This window comes from Panthera pardus, unplaced genomic scaffold, assembly GCF_024362965.1.
Source record: "Panthera pardus isolate Hobbes unplaced genomic scaffold, ASM2436296v1 HiC_scaffold_27, whole genome shotgun sequence".
Lineage (NCBI taxonomy): Eukaryota > Metazoa > Chordata > Mammalia > Carnivora > Felidae > Panthera > Panthera pardus.
In genome coordinates, this window is record NW_026526843.1 from 74,637,930 (window position 1) to 74,661,494 (window position 23,565).

Genomic DNA, 23,565 nt, shown 5'->3' on the forward strand with positions numbered 1-23,565 from the left:
AAATAGACCTACCCTGTGACCCAGCAATAGAACTGCTAGGAATTTACCCAAGGGATACAGGAGTACTGATGCGTAGAGGCACTTGTACACCATTGTTTATAGCAGCACTCTCAACAATAGCCAAATTATGGTAAGAGCCTAAATGTCCATCAACTGATGAGTGGATAAAATTGTGGTTTATATACACAATGGAATACTACGTGGCAATGAGAAAGAATGAAATATGGCCTTTTTTAACAACGTGGATGGAACTGGAGAGTGTTATTTTAAGTGAAATAAGTCATACAGAGAAAGACATATACCATATGTTTTCACTCTTATGTGGATCCTGAGAATCTTAACAGAAGTCCATGGGGGTAGGGGAAGAAAAAAAAAGGTTAGAGAGGGAGAGTGCCAAAGCATAAGGGACTCTTAAAAACTAAGAACAAATTCTGGGTTGATGAGGGGTGGGAGGGAGGGGGGAGTGGGTGATGGGTATTGAGGAGGGCACCTTTTGGGATGAGCGCTGGGTGTTGTATGGACACCAATTTGACAATAAATTTCATATTTTAAAAGATGCAATACCAATCAAAATTGCACCAGCATTCTTCTCAAAGCTAGAACAAGCAATCCTAAATTTGTATGGAATCACAAAAGAACCCAAATAGCCAAAGTAATATTGAAGAAGAAAACTAAAGCGGGAGGCATAACAATCCCAGACTTTAGTTTCTAGTATAAAACTCTAATCAAGTTTGTCTAATCATCAAGACAGTATGGTATTGGCACAAAAACAGACACGTAGACCAATGGAATAGAACAGGGAACGCAGAATTGGACCCACAAATGTATGGCCAACTAATCTTGGACAAATCAGGAAAGAGTACCCAATGGAAAAATGACAGTCTCTTTAGAAAATGGTGCTGGAAAAACTGGACAGCAACATGCAGAAGAATGAAACTAGAACACTTTCTTACCCCATACACAAAAATGAACTCAAAATGGTTGAAGGACCTGAATGTGACATAGGAAACCATCAAAACACTAAAGGATAAAGCAGGGAAAAACCTTTTTGACCTCAGGCACAGCAATTCCTTACTTGACACTCCAAAGGCAAGGGAATTAAAAGCCAACATGAACTATTGGAACCTCATCAACGTAAAAAGCTTCTGCAGTGCAAAGGAAACAATCACCAAAACTAAAAGGCAACCGACAGAATGGGAAAGATATTTGCAAATGATGTATTCGATAAAGGGCTAGTATCTAAAATCTATAAAGAAGTCACCAAACTCCACACCTGAAAAACAAATAATCCAGTGAAGAAATGGGCAGAAGACATAAATAGACACTTCTCTAAAGAAGACATCCAGATTGCCAACAGGCACATGAAAAGATGCTCAATGTCACTCCTCATCAGGGAAATACAAATCAACAGTACACTCAGATACCACCTGACAGCAGTCAGAGTGGTAAAATGCACAAATCAGGTAACTATAGATTCTGGCGAGGATGTAGAGAAAAGGGACCCTCCTTACTTCTCATGGGAATGCAAACTGGTGCAGCTGCTCTGGAAAATAGTGTGAAAGTTCCTCAAAAAATTAAAAATAGAATTACCCTATGACCCAGCAATAGCACTGCTAGGAATCTACCCAAAGGATACAAGAGTGCTGATGCATAGGGGCACTTGTACACTAATGTTTATAGTAGCACTTTCAATAGCCAAATTATGGATAGAGCCTAAATGTCCATCAACTGATGAATGAAGATGTGGTTTATACATACAATGGAATACTACTCGGCAATGTGATAGAATGAAATCTGCCCATTTGCCACAATGGATGGAATTGGAGGTTACTATGCAAAGTGAAATAAGCCAGGCAGGGAAAGACAGATACTATATATTTTCACTCATATGTGGATCTTAGGAAACTTAACATAAGACAATGGGGGAGGAGAAGGGGAATAAAACGTTACAGAGGAGTGAGGCAAACCATAAGGGACTCTTAAGGAATGAGAACAAACTAAGGGTAGATGGGGGTGGGGAAGAGGGGAAAGTGGGTGATGGGCAGGGAAGAGGGCACTTGTTGGGATGAGCACTGGGTATTGTATGGAAACCAATTTGACAATAATTTATATTTAAAAAAAAATATTTTTTTATAAAAAATGCAAAATAATTTTTTTCTCTTTATTTGAGAACAAAAAATGAAAAGAAAGGAAGAAAAATTGAATAGATGGATCAGCTAGAAAAAAGAAATACGATTGAAATTACATCCAGTTTCCCCTAACAGTCAAACTATGAAGCACTTTATAGTCTGTGAACTAAGTAGGCGCAGAGTCTTGTGGTGTTCTTTTAGAGCATGGTTGGTGCAGTTGGATGGGGTTTGGTGTAACAGCTCTGTTCTCCAGTAGCTGGTGCTGCTTAGTTTACTGGGGTGGATCCTTGTTGATCGTGTTCACTGTGTGTATGCCCATGCGTGGGAGGGGTGAAAATGGTGTCACTCAGCTACCCAATCTCTAGTATCAGAACTCTGTGCTCTCGTGGACCCGCAATCAAGCACCCTTCATTTGTCTCCGGCTTCCATCCACTCTGCACTTCTTCACTGTCCGAGACCAAGCTGTCAGCCTGCCAGTTGGCACCTCCCTCCTGAGTTTTATCTCAGATGGGGCTGTGTTTCCAAACCCCTCATTTCTGAGGGCCCTACGACTTTGACCCACTCAGACCCTCTGTGGAAGGGTCTCGCCAATCAATGGCTGGGTTCCTGCCTGACCCCAGGAATGTTCCCACAACTGCGCTGCTGCAGATGCCCAGAGACTGTGGCCAGATGCCAGCCTGCCCCAGAAAAAGTTCTAAAAATTGTGTAGCTGCAGCATTTCAGGGATTATGGTAAATCACAACACATATCCGGTGCCAGGCTTCACCCTTAACATCCTTGTTCTAACACCAGCAAACATGGCTGTTCTCTGCCTGTGGGGAGGCCACGCAGCCTCTACCAAATGTCCTCTTAGCAGGGTAACTGCCTCTTCCCAGGTGGCCTGAGGACCCTGTGGACCTACCTTGCTGTCTCCTCCTGGGGACTCACCCTTCCCACCAGAGGTCTGCCAGCTATCCAGCCACAGAGTTTCAGAATCTGTGCTCCCCTGTTTATAGAGTCTTAATGGTATTTAAACCCTCTCCTTTCTCCTTTCTCCTTTTCTTGTTAACCCTTATGGGTGTGTACACTCTTTCTCTTTCTCTCCAGCTGCTTTTGGGGGGAGTGCTTTTCCTGTACTCTTCCCCCCTGTCTCTGTCCTTTCTCCACAAGCAAAAACAGCTCCCTACCCTCTGCAGCTTCTCTCTCCCCCAGTTCTCCTCTCCATGCTGCATACCTGCTGAGTTCTGTGGTTTAAGTTGTACAGATTGTTGTGTTAATCCTCAGATCAGTTTTCTAGGTGTGCAAGATGGTTTGGTGTTGATCTAGCTGCATTTCAGGGACGAGAGAGAAAAAAAAAAGTTCCATGTTGTTCTGCCATCTTTATCTCTATGTATTTTTAAAATTTCCTCCTTGATTTCTTGGTTGGCCCTTTCATTGTTTAGTAGCATATTATTTATCCTTTATGTATTTGTGTTCTTTCCAGACTTCTTTGTGATTTATTTCTTGTTTCATACCATTGTAGTTGGAAAAGATGCATCGTATGATTTTAATATTTTTGAATATGTTAAGACTTGTTTTGTAGCCTAATGTGATCTGTTTTGGAGACTGTTCCATGTTCACTTGAAAAGAATGTGTATCCCACTGTTTGGGGATGGAATGTTATGAATATATCTTTTGTGTCTATCTGGTGCATTGTCTTCTTCAAAGCTTGTTTCCTTATTAAGTTTCTGTCTGGATGATCTATTGATTTAAGTGTGGTGCTAAAGTAGTCTACTATTATTGTATAACTGCCAATTTCTTCTTTTATGTCTTTTAATTGTTGCTTTTTGTGTTTAGCTCTTCCTATGTAGAGCAAATAAATACTTTGAATTTTTATACCCTCTTGTTTGATTGTTCCCTTTATCATATGTAGTGCCCTTCTTTGTCTCTTATTATAGTCTTTATTTTAAAACCTATTTTGTCTGATAATAAGTATTGCTACCCCAACTTTCTTTTTTCTTCCATTTGCATGATAAAATATTTTTCTATCCATTCATTTTCAATCAGAATGTATCTTTAGGTCTGAACTGAGTCTCTTCTAGGCAGTATTACAGGGTCTTTCTTTTTTTACTTATTCAGTTACCGTATTCTTTTGCTTGGAGCATTTAGTCTATTTAAATTCAAAGTAATTATTGATAAATAAGTACTTACTGCAATTTTGTTACTCATTTTATGGTTGTTTTTGTAGTTCTTCTCTATTCCTTTTTTCATGTGCTCTCTTTCTTGTGGTTTTATGGCTTTCTTTAGTGATGTGCTTGGATTGCTTTCTATTTTTTTGTATCTATTATAGGTTTTTGATTTGTGTTTAACATTAGGTTTATATATAACATCCTATGCATATTGCAGTCTATTTTATGTTGTTGGTCACTTAAATTTGAGCCCATTCCAAAAACTCTCAAGTTTTACTCCCCCACACACCCATTTTATGTATATGATGTCATACTGTACATCCTTTTGTTTTGTGAATACCTTGACTGACTTTTATACATATAATTAAGTTTACTGGGGTTTTTTTTTTTTTGTGCTTTAACTTCCACACTGGTTTTGTAGGTGATTAATCTATTAATTTTGTTCATTCACTCATGAAATTTTTTCCTTCCATAATTTTCTGACTCCTGATTATGGCCTTTTTTTTTTTTTTTCCATTCAAAGAATTTCCATTAACGTTTCTTGCAATGTTGGTTTGGTGATGAACTCAACTTTTGTTTGTCTGGGATATTGTATCTCCCCTTCTATTATGAATGATAACCTTGCAGTGCATTTTAGATTGCAGTTTTTTTTTCCTTTTAGCACTTTGGTAATATCATGCCACTCCTTTCTGGTTTTCAGCATTTCTGCTGAAAAAACTGATAGCCTTATGAGGTTTCCCTTGTGTATAATTGTTTTCTCTCACTGCTTTTAAAATTCTATTACTACTTTTTACCATCTTAATTATGTGTCTTGCTATGGACCTCCATGGGCTGATACTTTTGGGAGCTCTCTGTTCTTCCTAGATCTGGACATCTATTTCCTTCCCCAGATTAGGAACATTTTCAGCTATTATTTCATCAAATAAATATTCTGCCTTCTCATCTCTTCTCCTTCTTGGATCCCTAAAATGCCAAAGTTATTACACTTGATGATGTCAGTGAGTTCCCTTAATCTATTCTCATTTTTAAATTTTTATTTTTTAATAATTTCTTTTTAAGTTTATTTATTTTGAGAGACAAATCGAATGCACATGCATGCAAGCAAGTCTGGAGAAGGGCAGAGATAGAGGGAGAGAGAAAATCCCAAGTAGGCTCTGCACTACATGCAGAGCCAGATGTGGGGCTCAATCTCAAGAACTGTGAAATCATGACCTGAACCAAAATCAAGAGTTGGACACTTAACTGACTGAGCCACCCAGGTGCCCCACCTATTCTCATTTTTTATTATTAATTTTTCCTTTTGCTCTTCAGCTTGGTTACTTTCCATTACTCTGTCTTCCAGCTCACTGATCCATTCTTCTGCATCCTCTACTCTGATGTTGATTCTGTCTAGTGTATTTATTTCACTTATTGAGTTATTCATCTCTCACTAGTCTTTTTATATATTTTCTATCTCTTTGTTGAAGTTCTTACTGAGATCTTTCAATTTTTCTGAAATCTAGTGGGTATCTTTATGACCATTGCTTTGAATTCTTTATCAGGCATATTGTCAATCTCCATTTCAATTAGTTCTTTTGCTGTGGTTTTGTCTTGTTCTTTGATTTGGGACATGTTTTTCTGTCGACTCATTTTTTCTCTCTGTTTCCATGCATTAGGAAAGTCAGCTGCATCTCCTAATCTTGAAATTGTGGCCTTATGAAGAAGAGGTCCTGTGGTGCTCTGTAGTGTAATGCCCCCTATTCACCAGAGCCAGTTCTTCAGGATATCTCTCTATGTGTATTTTGTGTACCCTACTGTTGTAGCTGATCTTCATTTGCCTTTAGTCCAGTTGGATGCAAAGGCCCACTTTGCCAGTTGTGGGCAAGATTTGGTACCTATGCTGTTAAGAGGCCAGTCTGGGGCCATTGTGAGCTTGTACTTGGTTGGTGTCAGCAGTCAGAATAGATGACTACCCTCAGCCGCTCTTCTGGGACTTCAGTTGCACTGATCCTCAGGGGGCTCTCCCTCTGTTGTCCCCTGAGAGGTTTTTGTTGTTGGGTAGGGCCTAGAGTCCAACCAGAGGCCTGTCCACAGTCTGTCTATTGGGGCTGCAATATCATGGACCTGCAGGATGCTCTCACTGCCTTGTCCCCTGAGAGGTTTTTGTTGGTCAGCAGACCAACAATCCAACCCAATGCCTACCCCTAGTCTGTCTGCTGGGCCTGCATTTGAACTATTGTGTGTGGTGGTTATGATCCCCTCTCCCCAGGGCTGGGAATTACTTTGGGGTGGCACCAGTCTTTGCCAAGGCTTCTTGCAGGATTTGTTTTGGCAAGAGTAGCTTTAGAGGATGCCTGAAGTGTAGGTTGGGTAGATGGGGTGGATCCACAGGGGAACTTGGAGGCAGGGTGCATGGTGTTAGCAAGGTAGGTAGAGGGTTTTCCAGCTGGTTACTGCAAGTGTCTTGCTATCTGTTCTGGGTATGGGGAAGTAGGGAGAGAAAAATGGTGCCTGCCAGCTCTTCTGTTCTTGGAGGAGTCTCTGACTGATCCCTGCCCCTCTGGTGCATGTTGTGAGATTAGTAAATAAGCCTCCATCATTTATACTCCAAGTGCTTTTCAAACTGCTTCTTCTATGCTACATTTATTATACTGGCTCTTTAAGGGTAAGGACTCTGGTTCCTAAAGCCCTTCAGCTTTCCCAGAGCTAAGCCTGCTGATTTTTAAACTACCTGGAGTTAAGCCCCACTGATTGTAAATACTTGAGAAGTTAAGCACCACTTGTTTTCAAAGCCAAATGTTTTGGGGACCTTATTTCCCAGTTCAGGTTCCCTATGTCTGGAGTGCCTGGTGTGGTGTCTGCTCCTCTCTCTTCTCTATTCTTGTGATATCGCTCCTTTTTGTAGTTAGTCTCACCAGGAGCTTGGTTCTCCACAACATCTCTGCCCCTCCTACCCCTTCCAATGTGGCCTTTTCTCTATGAATAACAGTGTAAAATCTGTTCTTCCAGTCTTCAGGTCACTCTCTGGGTTAGTTGCACTGATGTGGCTGTTATCTAGTTGTGCCCATGGGACGAGGTAACCTTAGGATCTTCCTACTTTGCCACCTTCCCAGAAGACTTTCCCTGTTGAGAGCTTTAGAAAGGTAGTACAAATGTAAAGTTGAAATATGCAGAATACAAAAAAAATACAAAATGGAAAGTTTAAAAGACTCCCCTAGCCATCTACCCATTCATTTCCTTTCTTCAAAGGTTATCACGATTGCGTGTGTGTGTGTGTGTGTGTGTGTGTGTGTGTGTATGCGTGTGATTTTCTAATTTCCAAAAAAATGAAAATGGTATGCTTATACCCTACAACTGGAGCTCTTGACTCGAGTCCATGAAACTATAAGTGTCCTCAGGTACCTTTGGGGGAATCTATGAAGCCCTTGATATTATACCTAAAACTGTATGTATGTTGCCTCATGTACACACATGTGCATACATGCAGTTTTCTGAGAAGAAAGCTCATTATTTTCTTCAGATTTTCAAGGTGGTCTATGCCCCCCCAAGGTTAAGAATCACCATTGTAAAGTATCATTGAGTCATTGTGTTATTCCTGAAAGTGAAAATATCCATTGGAGATAGCGTGAGGTATTAGGTGATAGAACTTGGTATTAAGAGGCAGGGTCAGATCTCAGCTCTAGCATTTCTACAATGTGTGAATTTTAGTCTTATTTAAATTCTCCTATTCTCGGGTTTCTCACTTGTAAAATACAGCTAATACCTAACCAACAGAATTATTATAAGTATAAAAGGTATATAAGTATATAAGTATAAAAGACTATATATAAAGTCTCCAGCACTTAGAGGTGCTTAATATATCTTAATGATCCTCTCCCTTGCCCTCCCTGCTCCCAGTAATAGAATTATATTTATTAGAAAAGAGGACTTTTATAGATACAAGATGCTTCTTTAGTGGTAAGGCTTTTAAAGCACTATGTCAAGTAATGAAGAAAAGATGTTTGGGGGTAAGGTGGGGGAAAAAGGTTACATTATACCATATTAGTGACAGCATCAGGATCCCTGCAGGTCATTGTGATATTTACTTAGGTTTATTTTCCTATTCCTAATTCTTTTCAACCATTCCTTGCTCCCGTGACAGAAACTGCAAGCCCATAATGAGCCACCAAAAGAAGTCTGTACATGCTCTCAATTAGGGAATTTATTATCTCAGCATCTGGGAAGTTCTTTGACCAATCCTCTTGACTTTATGGGTATTGATGGATACCTGAACACCTTGATGGAGAATGGCACCATATCCAGGGAAGAGGCTTCCAGGCTCAGATGGATCAAGTGAAAAGACAGTGTGCAGACTTTCACCATGACTGTTGTGGGATCATAGGCAGCCTCAGGGCCATAAACATTTCTGGGGATATCGGATTCTCTGGAAACATGGGCATCTCTGAATCGAGGGGCATCTATGGGGCCACAGGCATCTCTGGCAATGTGGATATCTCTGAGGCTATGGGCTGCTCTGAAAACATCAGCATCTCTGGGAGCATGGGCATCTTTGGGGACACAGGTATCTCCAAGGCTAGCACAAAAGAAGCAGGCTGCTATAAGCAACGGTGAGCTACTTATCTGTTTCCATGCTAGGTGTACCTATGGCACCCACAATGATCCTTGTCCCAAAAAGGCTATGCTTCTTTTCCTGTTGGTTTAAATGGGTAAGTCTGGGACACTCCCCTCCCACTTAAGAGTCTGGAAGGTGATTTATGGCCCTTACTGATTAAGCAACCAGTATATGCATATCAGGCAGCCCAGAATGTAGGCAAGAGAAAAAATATATTATTTTTCTAGAATGGGATTTAACTTGAGAAATGTTGCCTTCCAGCTGAGATAGTAGGCTGATTCCACTGTTCCATTCTCCTTAATGATCAACCTCCCCTACTTTTCCACCCTCACTGCTATAGCATGAGAACAAAGTGGTAATGTTGTCACAGTTGAGAATTAAGACCCTGTTGAGAGGAAAGAGATGGTGTGTAGCAGGTAACTGACTTGCAGAATGGCTTAAAAGGAACTTTTACTTTTTGGTGTGTTCAGTTGTAAGATGTAAGCTAACATTATTCCCAATAGAGACCCCAACATTTGCTTGAGAAATAAGTCAAAATGATCCTTAACTGTTAGCATGGGTGCATGGATGCTTGGTGGTTTAGAACATATAAGGAAATAGTTTTCTTAAATTATAACATTTGCTCTCCCCAACCCACACCCCAGTTAGGTCTCATAATACTCAGCCAACTCCCTTTTTCATAGATATCCCATAGATAAACTTGCATCCACTACATTCTAAGGCAATCAATTCCAAGTTAGTGGTATCTGAATTAATAACACTGATTAATGGCACTCTCAGCATCATTTTGGGAGACAACGGAAAGCTCAGTGCTTTAGACCCTGGCTTAAACATGGCCTATGTGCGAATCTGAGTTTTCCTAAAACAGGCCTCTTCTTAGGTCTTTTTATGAAGACCAGTGGTTTTGCTTCTATAAACATCACATCAGACTTGTGGGCTTTTAGACACAATTGACACTACTTTTAAAATATGGTAGGTTTATCACTTGTACTACTGTACACATTTGAAAAAGTTTATTCTTAGAGGAGACCCAAATACTCCTGGGGGAAGTGATGTATTTCTTGTCAATTAAACACCGGATTTTCCCTTTGGGGTTGATAGGCTTGCTGTACACTTTCCTTTTGAATGAATATTCAAAAAGTAAAGTCATGCTTTACTCAGTTCTACATGCTTGGGTAGAATAGGCCTCACGAAGTTTGGGTCATGTACTATACATATTGTCAGCATTTTCAGAACTCCCATTGCCAACAGAATCCAGGTCTTCACCCAAGACGTCTATTCCAAATACTTTATATCTGGCTCAAGCTCAACTAGAGATGTCTTGGGGCGCCTGGGTGGCTCAGTTGGTTAAGCATCCAACTTTGTCTCAGGTCATGATCTCATGGCTCCTGAGTGCGAGCCCCATGTCAGTCTCTGTGCTGGCAGCTCAGAGCCTGGAACCTCCTCCAGATTCTGTGTCTCCCTCTCTTTCTCTGCCCCTCCCCTGCTTATGCTCTGTCTCTCAAAAATAAATAAACATTTAAAAAATGTTTAAAATAGATATCTTCATGAAGGAGCCATCTCTGTTACTACCACATCCAGTTGCAAACATAGATATTTCTAAAGGATCACTGTATTAGTTACTTTTCTTATAAGAAAGCCTATAAAAAGTTGTTTAAGAGTCTGAGATTTATTTCTACAGACCTATACAAGAGCAGTACATAGTACCAAACCTTATTTCCTATATCTAAAACAAAGTTAATCAACAGTGAGAAGGTCTTTTTCCATGCATTTTTAAACTGAGAAGTGATAAAGAGCAACACTGGTATTTCAAAAGTAAAAATAAAATTAAAAAAAATACTATTTTGTTTTTTTTAGGATCAAAGGCCATGGAATCAGTTTCAGCCTAAAGATCTATAAGCTCAGTTTGGTCTTTTATTATTATCATTTTTTATTCCCCAACATGTCCTATTATCGCTTGTATATAACAGACATGGAACTAAGGAATACCTTGTGAAAATTCCCCATTTTCTCTGAACACTAAACACCTTCCTGATTTACAGTTAGATTTGAAATATCTGAGAGATGAAAAAATTCAGTGGGATCTAAATACTTATGCACTGGTAAAATCCAGTAGCTATCTATAGTTAGAAGCATAGCAATAGAAAGGAGACTCCTGAAGAAAAGTTGCTGGGTACTAAAAAAGATGGTCTCACTTCCATTTCATACCCTCATACAGTAACTATATTGTGAATGAAATGTGACTCCCTCTCACACTGCCCTATCCTTCTAGTTCCCTGAGCAGAAATTCCATTCTTATGTGACTGTCCCACTTAAATAAGAAGGCATTTAACCACCTGCCACTGTCTCATCCACTAATCTGACCTCTGCCTGTTCCCTACACAAATTGACAAACCTGGGTGTCACTGATTATCTTTTCTAAAGATGCAGGTTCCGTACCTGTGCTTGTGGCCATACTCTGATTCTGTTTGGACACTTTTTTTTTAAGTTCATTAGTTATTAATTTATAGAATTTCAGATTTCTCACAGTAATAAATAAAACAATCATAAATAATAAACCTCAGTAACAGCTAATAGTCTGACTTTTTAATGAAGAAATTCAGGGATAGGGTTTGCTGTATGAAATACAACTGAAACTCTATCTGGAACTAAAAGGGCAAGTAAAGCTTATGGTGCATATATTGGGCATAGGTACCTTTGGAAAGTGACCCTAGAAATTGTGTTCAATTACTACCAAGTTGTCATTGCCTGTCAACATGCATGGATACCTTTTGTCTGAGACACACCTTATACTTTACTGAAAGTAAAATCTTTCCCTGAACACTTAAAACCAGAATGAATCTGAGTCTTTTTAAGTGGTATTTTTCAAACCAAATTAGTAAATATTTAAGGTTAGCCTTAATTTAGCAGAAAGAGAAATTTGTAACTATGTCAGATCTTTGTTACATACTGGCTTTTGTTAAACACATAACATCTTTTCATGATGCTGTTAAGCTTTGATACATCACTGGGAAATCTTTGTATGAGATTTTATAAATTAGCCTTTTTTTCCAAACATTGTATAGGAAATATAAATTACCTTTAAGAAAAATACTTTTCTCAAAATGACATAGTATGCTTCATATTGGTTTAAACCTAGGAGGATTGTTCTCACGTTCTCTCTTTATTTCCAATGTGTATGATTTAGTGATATCTATTGTACCAAATCTTTTCCCCACCCTCAGACCTCTCCCTCCCAGAATTCTATGTATGATACAGGCAGATAGGATTCCAACCAAATCTGGTTGCTTTCTTCTAAGAGCAGACGTTTGATGCAGATATTTAAAAACAAACAAAAAGTGGATGTGGATTAAGCCTTAAGTTTTTTCCTATGAGGTTATTTTTTTTCATATAATGTGAAGAAATGGTTTAGCTGTTAGGTGACACCAAACAGACATAAAGGACAAGGGGAAAGGTTTGGGGTTGTAAAGGAATCTTAGTTTGTTGTCATTTTAAAGGCAGTTCTATTTTCAGGCTTTGGATGGTCACATAGAAGCTTTTCCAAGGCAAAAAAGTTGTAATTTTCAAGCCATACAGACCATGTCTTCTCTACTTCGCTGCCTGTGAGACTGACAGTCTGTGTCTTCCTCCTTTTTTTATGTTCATTTATTTATTTTGATAGAGAGAAAAAAGCATAGGAGAGGCAGAGAGAGAGATAAGGAGAGAAAGAATCCCAAGCAGGCTCTGCACTGTCAGTACAGAGCCTGACACGGGCTTGATAGCAGGGACTGCAAGATCATGACCTGAGCTGAAATCAAGAGTCGGACACTGAGCTTACTGAGCTACCCAGGCACCCCTGTGCCTTCCCCTTAAATAGGAAGTATTAGTTTTGTCACCATTCACAGCAGTCCATGTCTCCTTTAGATGTCAGTGCAAGTAAACATATGTTGGTGTACATGCTCTGTGATTTGTAACTTATCTTCACAAACACAAGTGCACTTTGAAAGCAGCTAATTTAGCCTTGTGTGTCTTGCTGGGGCTAAACAAAATCATGTTCAGAATTTGGCCTGTGTGAAACCAACAGCTTCCATGTTAAATCCAGTGCCCTGTCCCTTGGTATTTTCTATTCTTTGGGGGCGACCTAAAAGCCTCTTTCTTTTCCAAAGCTCTGTTGCCTTTCAACCATTTTATTGTCTTTGTACTCAGATTCTTTAGAGAGCCTATACCAGCCCTCACAGATTCCCAATTGTGGAAAAGGTAGGGGGAAGTCAGGAGGGAAGATTTACAGTAATACAGAAATCCACCTGACCAGTGAAGCAAAAGGAATATATATTGGTCCAGGATGACCAGCATTCCAGTTAATATTTCATGTGCTCCAATAAGGTCCAAAAATGGTCCTCTTTTCTAGGCAGTACTGTGGCTGGCATATTTTCTTTTGCAGCTCTTTTACACTGGTAGAAACTCTTTAAGTATGCTTTGAGTTGTATGTTTTCTTTGTCAATACTTTTCTCTGGGTATGTGGTCCTGAGTTTTCTTTTCTTTTAAATGGTCAAGAATGGTGGGTGGTATTCTCTCCCCTTAATATATCCCCAAGGCAGATAAGTCCTGAATCTTCTTCTTTGCTGTTTGTAGATAAAACATCATTGCACTCCTCACCAGTCAGGAGGGAACATGTACACCAAAGTCATTAGGTGATCACTGTTCAAAGACATGTGTCTGATCCCACTTCACATGCAATTGGCCACACCATTCACATAAAGTATCTCCACATTTCTGCCTCACTCATATTTGCAGACAGGGTAGTTTCTATATTTCATGAATGCCAATAGGAAAGCAGAGCATGTATCCTTGTTCTGAAACAGAGCATGTTCTGTATTTTAGTTAATAGTGCCTCAGGCTTAGGAACAGCTAACAGGTCCAGTCCTCCTGGAATGTAACTCATAGTAAGAGTATTTGTATATGTGTGTATTGTAACTTTAGTAGTATCTAGTATCAAAGGTAATTTGGGGATTCAGATGAAGAGACTTTATCCAAGAATAAAAAAAAGCTCTTAGTGCTAAACCTCTAACTAATATATGCCAGCTAACTTTAGGAAATGAGAACTTTAGAACATGTTAAGCCAGAGATACAAACCAAAGTGATGTTGGGACAATTGGCTTTTTCCCTGGGATGTATTGATCAGGTAGCTTTAGAAGTAAGATTCAAATATATGACTAGTGTTATCTGCAGTGTGTTAATGTTAGCCACATACTTGCATGGACATCATGCAATTGATATAGGAATCAGAATCTAAATTGTGTAGGTTCTTTGAGAACCTGACTTTTATTTAACTTCAGGTTTACAGAATGATACTGTCACAGTAGCTCAAGTCTGAACTTGAGTTCAAGTCCAAGGTACAAGAGTGTATATGAATGACTTTTTTCAAATTCAAGTATAATTAACATACAGTATTATATTAGTTTCAGTATACAATATGATTCAACAATTCTATATGTTAGTGCTCATCACAATAAGTGTATTCCTTTTTTTAAATTCCAGTATAGTTAATATACAGTGTTATATTAGTTACAGGTGTACAATATAGTGATTTGACAATTCTATACATTATTCATTGCTCATCATGATAAGTGTACTCTTAATCCCCTTCACTTATTTCAACCACAACCCTTCACCATATCCCCTCTGGTAACCATCAATTTGTTCTCTATAGTTAAGAGTCTGGGTTTTGTTTTTTTGTTTGTTTGTCTCCTTTTTTCTTTGCTTGTTTTATTTCTTAAATTCCACATATAAAGGAAGTCATATGGTATTTGTCTTTCTCTGACTGACTTATTTCACTTAGCATTATACCCTTTAGATCCAGCCATGTAGCTTAAAATGACAAGGTTAAATTATTTTTTAAGGGCTAAGTCATATTCCATAGTGTATGTATACCACATCTTCTTTATCCATTCATCTATCAGTAGACACTTGTGCTGCTTCCATAATTTGGCTATTGTAAATAATGCTGCAACAAACATAGGGGTGCATATATCCTTTCAGATTAGTGTTTTTGTACTCTTTGGGTAAATACCCTGTAGTGGAATTACTGGATCATATGGTAATTCTATTTTTAATTTTTTGAGGAAATTCCATACTGTTTTCCACAGTGGCTGCTCCAGTTTGCCTTCCCACCAACAGTTCATGAGGGTTCCTTTTTCTCCACATCCCCGTCAACACTAATTGTTTCTTGTTTTTGATTTTAGTCATTCTGACAGGTGTGAAGTGATATCTCATTGTGGTTTTGATTTGCATTTCCCTAATGATTAGTGATGTTGGACATCTTTTCATATGTGTGTTGTCCATCTGTATGTCTTCTTTGGAGAAATGTCTGCTCATGTTTTCTGCCCATTTTAATTGGATTTATAGTATCTAAAAAATATAAAGAACTTATACAACTCAACACCAACAAACCTCAAATAATCCGATAAAAAATGTAGGATAAGTGTGCTCTTAATCTCCTTCACCTATTTCACCCATCCCACCCTGTGCCTCCCTTCTGGCAACCAACAATCATTTTTCTGTAATAGTCTGGTTTTTGTCTCTTTTTTTCCTTGTTTGTTTTGTTTCTTAAATTTCACATATTTAATGAAATCGTATGGTATTTGTCTTTCTCTGATTTATTTCACTTAGTATGGAAGTTTCTCAGAAAATTAAAAATATAAAAGCATATGATACAATAATTCTACTACTAGGTATTTACCCAAAGAAAATGAAAACATTAATTTTTAAAAGATATATGCACTGCTATGTTTATTGCAGCATAATTTATAATAGCCAAGATATGGAACAAACCCAAGTGTCCATCAACAGATGAATGAATAAAGAAGTGGTGTCTGTGTGTGTACATGTATATAATGAAACATTACTCAGACATAAAAAAGAATGAAACCTTGCCATTTGCAACAACATGGATGGATCTAAAGGGTATAATCCTACGTGAAATAAGTCAGTCAGAGAAAGACAAATACCATACAATTGACTTTAAACTTCATCTTCTGTGTTATCTTGAGCCTGTCATACCACTGGGGAATGGGTTTATGCCCTCATCAGGGTGTTCACTGCCATTTGTTCCATCTTGTGCCAAATTGCCCACTGGCCCCATTCTGCAGTTGTGTTCCAGTTTAAACATGTTTTGTTGATACAATTTTTTATCTAAAATTAAAAACCTCTAATCTTTTAGGTATATGTGTTTGCTGTGTAATAGCTACAAATAAAAGGAAAGGTGGCATATTTTCAAAAAAAGGCACCCTGACCCAGTCATAACAGATGAACCATCTTATAAAGGCAGAAAATCTTCAGGTAGCTTAAAGCATACCCTGTGGATGTTAAAATAAAACAAGATAGGTAGCAGAGAGGATGCCTGCCTATTGACAGCAAGTGCAAGGCTATACATGGTATAGCTGTCATTGATAAGCTGTGAGGACAAGACTGACACCAACTTTACTCACAAAACCATACTGTCTGAATGATTACCAATGTATTCATTTACACTTACTGATATACCTGTCCAGGGATGAGGCTCTTTATCCCTTTCCAAGGCCTTCTCCTACTGCCCAGTAAGAATCTTCACACATGAAGCCTCATAAACTCAGGGGTTATTTCCTCCAGACCAAAAAAGAGGCCAGCTATCTCCCCTTGCGTCACAGTAAAGACTCCCTCTTTGGGAGCCATATGTCCAGGGCCTCTAATGGATAGAATACAGAGAGACCTGAGTTCTAGTCCTGGATTTGCCATTTACTAACTGTATGGCCTTGGGTAAGTCATTTCCCTTCTCTGAGCCTCAAAGTTCTTATCTGAAAAATGGGGGTGATAAGTGTACCTTCCACACAGGGCAGGTGTACAGATTAACTGAGCTAAGATGTAAAGTACTATCTGGTAAAGTGTGGGGCACATAAATAAAGGCAATCAAAATGCATTAGTCAGCCTCTTCCTATTTTCAGCCCTATTGTTGCTGATTAATCAGTTCTTACTCTTAGGGCTTCCTTTTCCCTCTCAACTCTATACACCTCTTTCCTATTCATGACACATTGTCTTTAGACAATTAGTTTGCAATATAATGTTATAATATAATTTCTGTCTTAGTCCATCCAGGCTACTATAAAAAAAAATACCAGAGATTGGGTGGCTTATAAACAACAAACATTTCTTACAGTCTGGAGGCTAGGAAGTCCAAGATCATGCTGCTGGCAGATTTGCTATCTGGCAAGACCCTGCTTTCTAGATCACTATCATTTCACTTGTAACGTCACATGATAGAGAGCAGAGAGAGAAGCATGCTCTCTCATAACTCCTAATATGGCACTAATCCCATTCACGAGGGTTCCACCTTTATGATTTCATCTAATCCTAATCACCTCCTAAAGGCCCCAACTCCTACTACCATCATATCAGAGGGTAGAATTTCAACATGAATTTGGGGGACACACAGCATTCAGTTTATAACAAGTGGATTAGACTATGGTTCTCTTTTATAATTAACGAAGAAATCTTTGTTATGGAATGTTTTTAGAATATAGAGAACCAGGGGCGCCTGGGTGGCTCAGTCAGTTAAGTATCTGACTCGGTTGTGGCTCAGGTCATGATCTCATGGTTTGTGAGTTCGAATCCTGCATCAGGCTCTGCGCTGATAGTGCGGAGCCTGCTTGGGATTGTCTCTCTCTCCCTCTGTACCCCTTCCACTCTCTGTCTCTCTCTCTGTCTCTCTCTCTCTCTCTCACTCTCAGAAAATAAATAAACTTTAAAAAAATAATAACCAAAAAAAGGCAGCAAAGTCCTCTATGCAGAGAAGAATCTACATTCACACACAGAAAACCTAGTCATACTCTATACCCCTATGTAAGTTTCTTGCTTAATTTTAAACATCTTTTCATTTCAATAAATATAAATCAATCTCATTTTTAATGGTCACATAGTGTCTCATTATATGAGTTATAGTTTATTTAACCAAATCCCTATTGTTTGGCCAAACTAAAGCTTTCTTCTACTTCAAATTCAATCTTGCCTTCCTGTACTACACCCTATTTCTCTTTATTGTAATTCAGTAACCTCCTTTCCGATTTAAGATACCCCCTTCCCTGAGGTGATCTATTCAGACAGAGAATTTCATTTATCTGGGAGGATTTTTATTACCAACAAATTATTTAAGAATAATATGACTCTAAGTTCAAGTATTTTAGTATGTAGGGAATATAAGCCTGAACTTAGAATCCATCTACTCTTATGACTACTACCTATGTAGTCATAAGGTAACCCACTGGTTTAGCTATAGCCAAGGGCATGGAAAGCTAGGTATTCTGAAACCAACTATTTCCACAGCCTCCTGTCACCCAGTAAGGGTCTGATTTCACAGGAGAAAATGTGGGAAATCATTCTGAATGAGTCTCATCCTCCCAACTTACAGTTTGTCCTTATTTGCGAAATAGGAATAACTTTTGCCCTGCCAGTCCCACACTAAGATTGTGGCAACCAAGAGAAATTATAAATGCAAAAACATTTTGTAAATTTGAAGGTATTTTTCAAATATAAGTTGGTACTATCAGCTTAAATCTTCAAATCCTGTCTAACTGAACCAGAACTACCATATACAAGCAAGGAAACAAATAACCAAGAATTGACACAGTATGTTTTTGGGCTTTGGAAAAAATAATGTCACTTGGGTATATGTGAGTCACAGCACATTTAAAAGGCTCTTTCCTTTCTCTAGGCCTCTGTAGACTTATGTCTAAAACATGTAGTTTGAATGATGTGATTTCTAGAAAAGATTGAATACCTACTTAATGAGTGGCTCATCTGTGCAGGGTTTTGAGCTGTGAGCTTGAAATATATTTCGTCTTGCTTAAATAGCTAAAGTCCTGTGTCTGAGTCACCAAGCTAGTGTATAGGCTATTGGAACCCAAGACTGACTCTAAAATGCTGTCTCTCTTCAAAATTTCATACTATAAAATCCTGTTGTTTGGACCTCTGTTCCAGACTGGGTGTTGTAAACTCATTGCTTACTGCTCATTTTAAGTACAACTGTAAACCTTGGATATAACATAAGAGGAAATCACAGGAGAACTGAAAGGTGGTAAAAGAACTTACTTGGGACCACAGGTCTGGAGTAACAACCCAAAAGTAGAAGGCAGTGCAGGGCTGGAACATTTTATGACCCCCAACCTTACAACAGGAGGCAGCCCAGGTAAGCTCTTTTTCCCCCCAGATCAAACAGGAGTCCCTCTAACAAGTGGTGAGATTGGCAACATCAGCAATGGAGATTAATCAAGACTGTAACCCCCATTAATAATAATCAGCTAAGGGAAGGGCTCTCCATCTCTGCCCGTTCCCAACCAGAGACACTGAGCATCCAAGAGACATCAACAAGAGTGGCCCTGCCACAACAACCACTCCTCCCAGAAAGCCATTTCCATCTCCATGGGCAAGGATGACTCTGTCAAAACAAGGGACGAGCCAGGAAGCCTCTTTGTCTTTGCAGGCCTAAGACTCCCATTCCCCAGTTAGAGACACTGGGCAACAGGCCCAGGGAAAGCCTTTGTACCTTCTGAAGCTGCACAAACAAATGAGTGGGATCCCCAGTGGTACCAAATAAAACAAGCAGACTAAAATAGCATCACAAAGGCTCTAAAACCTAAATTACCGGTGGAACCACAGTTGACAAAAGTAGGCCAAGATCTGCATGCTAAAGTTAAGGTAACTGTCTACTAAAACAGAAGATTTAAATAGAACCCAAAGTCTCCTAACATACTCAGCAAAATGTCTGGGACGTAATAGAAAATCACCCATAATACCAAAAGCCAGGAAAGTCACAATCTGAATAAGAAAAGACAATCAATTTACATCAACACCAACATGAATCAAATATTAGAGTTATCTGACAAGAATTTTAAAACTTCTGTAATAAAAACTATTGAAAAGGCAATTAGGGGCGCCTGGATGGCTCAGTCGGTTGAGTGTCTGACTTTGCCTCGGGTCATGATCTCATGGTTCGTGGGTTTGAGCCCCGCGTTGGGCTCTGTGATGACAGCTCAGAGTCTGGAGACTGCTTCAGTTTCTGTGTCTCCCTCTCTATGCCCCTCCCCTGCTCATGCTCCGTCTCTCTCAAAACTAAATAAATGTTTTTTTAGGCAATTAAAATTATTTTAAAGGAAAAAATGAAAAGGCTTGGCAAAGAAATAGATGTTATTTAAAAAGAGAACCAAATGGAAATTATACAACTGAAAAACACAATAACAGAAATTTAAAAAAAAAAACAAAAATCTTCTGAATAGGATCCCAATAGAATGGCGATAACAGAAGATAGAATACATGAACTTAAGGACAGATCAACAAAATTTAACAAATCTGAAAAAGAGAAAACTGACTTAAAAAATTAACTGAGCCTCAGGAACCTGTGTAACAATAATAACTAAAAAAATTCACATTTCTGGAATTAGAGAAGGAAAAGAGAGAGCGGGTCATCCCAAATTTGGTAAAAGATGCAAACCTACAGATTTAAGAAGCTGAGTAAAACCCAAAGAAAATAAACCCAAAGAAATCTATGCCAGAAGACATCATAATTAAACTTTTGAAAGCTAAAGACAAACAAAAGATATTGAAAACAGCCAGAGGGAAATGGCACATTATCTATAGGATTTTATAGGGGTATACCAATTCAAATGAGAGTGAATTTTTCATATTAAACTGTGGAAGCCAGAAAAAAAGGACATTTTTCAACTGCTGACAGAAAATACTGTCAACTGCAAATTCTGAAGTCAGTGAAACTATCCTTCAGGAATGCATAGGAAAAGAAATCCTCAGATAAAGAAAAACTAAAAGAATGTGTTGCTTGCAGACCTACTCTTAAAGCCTTGCTAAATAGATCTCTTCAACATAAAGGAAATAATAAAGAAATATTGGAGCATCAGGAAGAAAGAACAATAGAAAGCAGAAATATGGGTATGTACATACCGTAGACTATTCTTCTTATGAGTTTTATAAATTATATTTGACAATTGAAACAAAAATTATAACACTATCTGATATATGACAATGCTATTTAAAAAGCAGGAGGGTAAAGGAACCTAAGTGGATGTAAAGTTTCCACACTTCACAGAAGTGGTAAAATGTTAATACTCATAAACTGTGAGAATTCACATAGGTATATTTTGATACCCAGAGCAACCACTATGAAACTATATAACAACATACGCTCTATAAATATATCAAGATGGAATCCTAAAAAGTGTCCAAGTAACTCACAGGAAGCCATGAATATGAACCAAAGGAAACAAATAATAAAATGGCCAACTTAAGCCATTTCAGCATTTCAACAATTACCTTAAGTGTAAATGGTCTAAATACAACAATTAAAAGACATAGATTAGAAGATTACATCTAGTAAAGTATACTTTATAACAAAGAAAATTATTATAAAAGATATAATGAGTATAGGATTAATCCACCAGAAAGACATAATGATCCTAAATATGTACAAACCAAAGAAATTCAAAATACATAAAATAAAAACTGATAGATATGAATAAAATAGATCCAAACCAATAGTTGGGGGCTGCAGTTCCATCTTTCAGCAACTGATAAAACTACTAGAAAGAAATTCAGCAAGGATATAGAAATGAAAGATACAATCAACCAACAGAATCTATTTGACATACTGAGAATGCCATCCCACAACAGCAGAATACATATTCTTTTGAAGCTCTGATAGAACATATACCAAAAGAGACTATATCTTGGGCCATAAAACAAATTCAACAAATTTAAAGGAATTGTAATCATACAGAGTGTGTGTTCTGACCACAGTGTAGTGAAACTAGAAATCAATAATAGAAAAATAATAGTAAAAATCTTTAACCACTCTGATATTAATAAGCACACTTCTTTTTCAATTTTTTTAAAAAATGTTTAATGTATTTTTATTTATTTTTGAGAGAGAGAGAGAGAGAGACAGAGACAGAGACAGAGTATGAGCGAGGGATGGTCAGAGAGAGAGGGAGACACAGAATCCTTCAGGTTCTGAGCTATCAACACAGTCTGATGTGGGGCTCAAACTCATGAACTGCAAGATCATGACCTGAGCTAAAGCTGGACGTTTAACTGACTGAGCCACCCAGGCACCCCAATAAGCAAACTTCTAAATAATCCATGGAACAAACAGGAAATTTCAAAGGACATTTTAAAAAACACTGAAAGAATTTGTTTCTCTTCCACCATGCAGGGAGCTTGAAACTCATCACTTCCATCCAAATAGCAAGAAAAGAGTTGAACAAACTAAAGATCCACAGCTTTTTTAAAGATCCATCAGAGAATTTAGATCACAGGACAAACTACTTTCCCCCAAATTGGAGAGACATGCAGATACAGAGGAATCACAGTTTATCAGAGCAGAAAGCCAAGAATAAAAACCTCCATGGGAACCAGTAGCAGGTAGGAAAACTTAACATTTAATTGAAATATTACTGGAGACTCGGTATAGAAAAGTTTGAGTTAAAAAAAAAAAAAATCTCCAAGTGTACCCAGGCACCCCGTTGAGGGCTTCTATCAAGAATACATGCTGCACTTTTTCAAATGCTTTTTCTCCATCTATTGAGAGGGTCATATGGTTCTTATCCTTTCTTTTATTAATGTAGTATATCATGTTAAGTTATTTGCAAATATTGAACGATCCTTGGAGATGTTGGTCAAAATGTAAAAGCTTTTAATTATAAGAGTAAATTTAGGGATCTAAAGTGCAGTATGCTAACTACAGTTAACAATACTGCATTTTATACTTGGAAGTTGCTATGAGAGTAAAGCATTAATGTTCTCACCATAACAGTAACAAAATGGTAATTATATGAGGTGAAAAATGTTTTAACTAACCTAACTTGGTAAACATTTTACAATATATATGTGTATCAAATTATCACATTTTACACTTTAAACTTAAATAAGATTGCATATCAATTATACAAAATAAGCTAGGATAAGTTAAGAAAAGAATAGAAATCAGAGTATACTCTCAGACACAATATAATTAAACTAAAATTTGATAACCAAAAGGTAACTGGAATAGCCCAATATACTAGGAGACTAAACAACACACGGGTCAAAGAATAATTCTCAAGAGAAATTTTAAAATATTTCTAACTAAATGCAAATTAACATACAACTTATCAAAATTTATGGGACACTGTGAAAGTAATACTTAGGGGAAACTTTATATCATTGAATTAGAAAACAAGAAAGATCTAAAATAAATAACCTAAGATTCTACCTTAGAAAACTAGGAAAAGAAGAGTAAACTAAAACACTATTGTATACCTGAAACTAATATAACACTGTATGTTAACTATACTTGAGTTAAAATAAAATAATAACAAAAATAAAGGAGAAGAAGAGAAATAAAATTAGAGCAGAAATTTATGAAATCAAAAACAGAAAATAATAAAGAAAATCCACAAAACTGAAAGTTAATTCTCTGAAAAGATGACTAAAGTTGTTAAACCTCTAGTCATGTTAACTATGCAAAAAAGAAAGAAGACACAAATGATTAATTGGAAATTAAAATGATAATAATGAAATATTATGAACAACACTATGCCCATAAATTTAATAATCTGGATGAAACAGAAGAATTTCTTGAAAAACAACCCCTACAAAATTCACACAAGAATAAATAGACAATCTGATAGGCCTGTATCTATTA

General features: G+C 37.8%; 1 protein-coding gene across 3 annotated transcripts in view; it reads left to right on the top strand.

The window, feature by feature from the left end:
* The window catches only part of ASB12 (ankyrin repeat and SOCS box containing 12), a 107,500-nt gene that overhangs the window by 69,644 nt on the left and 14,291 nt on the right, over window positions 1-23,565 (top strand). Inside the window, exons 3-4 of one of the 3 annotated variants that reach the window (XM_019436693.2) lie at window positions 8,397-8,862; window positions 22,096-22,304. The exons of 1 other annotated variant lie outside the window; for it this stretch is intronic. The gene's annotated coding sequence lies outside the window, so the exon portion shown is untranslated. The remainder of the gene's footprint in view (window positions 1-8,396; window positions 8,863-22,095; window positions 22,305-23,565) is intronic. One more of the 3 variants, XM_019436694.2, reaches the window with a different exon arrangement.